Source organism: Anneissia japonica, unplaced genomic scaffold (genome assembly GCF_011630105.1).
Source record: "Anneissia japonica isolate Jap-2015-1 unplaced genomic scaffold, ASM1163010v1 scaffold288037_len161832_cov179, whole genome shotgun sequence".
Lineage (NCBI taxonomy): Eukaryota > Metazoa > Echinodermata > Crinoidea > Comatulida > Comatulidae > Anneissia > Anneissia japonica.
The window spans coordinates 609-4015 of record NW_022697892.1 but is presented as its reverse complement, the minus strand read 5'-3'; positions in this window follow the sequence as shown (position 1 = coordinate 4015).

Here is a 3407-nt window from a genome sequence, read left to right as displayed (position 1 = left end):
ATATATAATCAGCATGGAGGTGTTAGCAGTAACAACTATTATTGTGACAAATGAACGTAAGAGTATATGATGTGTACCGTTGTATAAGTGTAGACTAGTTGGCACCGAGTTCGTCCTGTAACAGTAACGAAAATAGAAGCCTTGGGCTATGGCCTAATCCGTGGTTACCTGCGCTACTTCCCATAAGATTTGCACCCTTATGCCAACAAACGACACTGAAGAAAACCAACACACATTATTACTGTGAACAAGATTTTTGACCAAACGTAATGAAGTTTTCCCGCCACCGGCAACAATTTCTGCAGTCAAGCATTATATAACCAAGATGTATTCAGTTGCAATATGCTAACAATACGCGAATCCGATTAAGACTCAACTCTGGCTCTTTAATCCCGACCCAAGCGAAAATATCCGCGGGGAAAGCGTTTGAAAGGGGTTTCCTGGAGGGGAAATCACGTCAGGGACACTTCATTGCGTTTTTTGGGTTTACAAATGGGTCGACGAAGTAAGAATTATGGGTTAATTTATCGTGCTATATTTTAGGGTGTGATTAGTAGGCGGAGCTGACAAGCTGATTGATAATAATTCATTACAAAACACTATTTGGGATTTTTTTTTTATATAGGCCTTCGTAGTATAAGTAGGCGTAAGTATTGTAAAGGTCTGTAATAATAAGTTAAGTAATTATTTTATTTATATTTCATATTAACTTACTACGGTACCGGTACATTATTTTTATGCAAACCACAGCCAAAAAAAGTTATTGCTGCACAATGGGCGATAAGTTATAGACATACAGGACCTACCCTATATTAAAACACTAAAATAGAGAGTAGGACGTTATTCAGGAAATAAATAGGCCTATTTCGTCTTATCACATGAATATGTATTAAGAGAAAAGTTCAAAGGCCTAATCAATTTTGAGATATATAGGACGAATCGAATTTAAGGTCTAATCATTGACAACTGTTAAAATATAAACCGGTTTATAGATGCTAAATAGTTAAATCACGTCATTAACATAATTATTTTTTTAACAATCCACATACTCGGAGCGGTATACTACCTGGTACACAACTCTGATTAATCATTCCGTGATACCACCATCACCAACACCCTCACCCAAAATATAGTTTGTATATACCACGATATATTTTTATTTTATGTTGCAGTTTCCCGCTTTTTTTAAGTTTATCTAATCGGGTTAGGTCAACCATTTTCCTGTTCGATAGTCTGCAACACTTGTTCGGTTCAACCTTCAACCTAGTCCTGGTGAACCCTTTTCCTGAAATAGGTTGAGAATCTGCTTTATAAATCTAATGTCGAACGATGTGTAGAAACGATGTGTTGAGGGTAATCCGATCATCTTCTTTTTAAAGTAGGGTCAGCCCTAATTGGAGCAAATATTTTTTTAATTAGCCAGTATAACCCCCACACTCTGGAACAACGTTTTGTGGTTTTATCTATATTTAGGACTATTAGCTTCATTGTGCAGTACTGAGGGTGATCCGATCACCTTCTTTTTAAAGTAGGGTCAGCCCTAATTGAAGCAATTTTTTTTTTAATTTTTCCTGTATATGCACATTCTTTGGAACAACTCGTTGTCTGTGTTTTATCTATATTTAGGCCTATTAGCTTTATTGTTAAAAGTGATGACAATAGTTATAAAACGTCGAAGCATATGGTGGGAAATTATCTATACTTAAGCGTAATAAAATGTCTACCGGAAATTCAGTTTGAAGTTTGGGAATACCTCTGTAGCGCGTGTTGTAAGCGGACGTGTTTGCGTGTTAACTAAGTTTTCCATAACAAATTGGGCCTATTAGTCATAATGTCGCTCTGAGTGAGGAGAAAGAAATATTTGTTTAGGACCCGTCCGGTTCCCATGAAGTTACATGTAGGCATACATTGGTTTTAATAGTACAGGTCTCTATCTAATTAAAGGCCACTTCTGGGCAAGGGTTTTTACGGTAAGTATTTAAAAGATATAAGATAGGCATTCATTTGGGGCTGCGAGAGGATGGTCTTTAATGGGAAGTGGTCTGTCATTAGAGGGGTATTTAATTACAGAAAGACCTGTATATTTAAAAATCAAAGTATTCAAAACTAACAGTCTGCCATATACAGAATGGGAGAAGCATCTTATTGATATAAGTTTTATTAGCGATTCACCCTTTTATATTTTGTTTCTTAAGTAAAAAATAAAAAAACTATCAAAATCATATTAGAAACGAATAACAGTGTTTACAGCCAGTAAAGGTAATCGAAGTTTAACTTCAAATGAACCCTGAACACGTGTTCGCAGAGCCCGTACCAGGTGTTTGGGGTCTGTCGTCAAGGGCACAGTGCTTGGTACCCTACTTTTTGCTATGCAGTCTTTATTATATCGAATGACTTTTCGTTAAAAAAAGTCCCACGGAAATTAATCAACCTTAGCCAGGTAAATATAAACAAGGGCACTTTTATCCCGGGTGCGTCCCTTAGCAACTTTCTCACGGTCCTATACAATCCGAACGTTACAAGAACGCCATCATTCGCTTGGGTTTGGGACAATGCTAGCCAGCATCAGTTCAATAGCGCAAGGCAGGTTACAATGGTTAGTGGTTTCATCAAATTATGTTTCTTCAGTACAGGAATTAAGTGTCAATGTGTTGGTTCATTTGCTGCAGACTAAAGGGGATTTGAACATATTGTATGGCTTGGATGACGACACCAGCAACAGAGGGAGTCCTTTCCCATGGTGCTCAACCAGGTGAGCGTATCCTATACAATGCACTCTTTCAGGTGTAAACACACCTTTGTGATGTCATTCTTACCATGAGCAGCAATCCAACGCACAAATTTGTATCACTATTCGGACCTGTTCACGCGTTAACACGCAACCGCGTCCGCTTTACACCACGCTACAGCATTCCCACACACAGTTGTAGCACACACTAACCAGAGAGTACACGAACAATTTACTGAAATAAACGAAATGAAAGCCAAGCGGCAATGACAACACGGACCCCCACGACAAGCACACGAGCTAGTGATGTCATCTTCCGTTCCTGTGGCAATCAAAATAACTCTTTATTGTCGCTTGTTATCTTAGGTTAATGATATCTGATGAATTGATGAATGGTAGATCATGATAGAGTTGCGCAACAATGAAGTCTATTTTTTTTTAAAGAAAAATATAGTTTAGTCCACTGGTTCTGGTGATTTAGGAGGGAGGGTACCTCCACAACGATAGGACTTGGAGCCCAAGGAATGACTTTCACAGATATCTTTCCCACCTACCGTGGTTGGGGCTGAGGTGATTATGGCACCTCTAGGTGGTCGGAAATGGAACTCTCAGACTTTTTTTTTTCTCCATTATTTTTGTTTATTTGAAAAATGTAGGGGGCCGGGGTGGCTCCTCATCC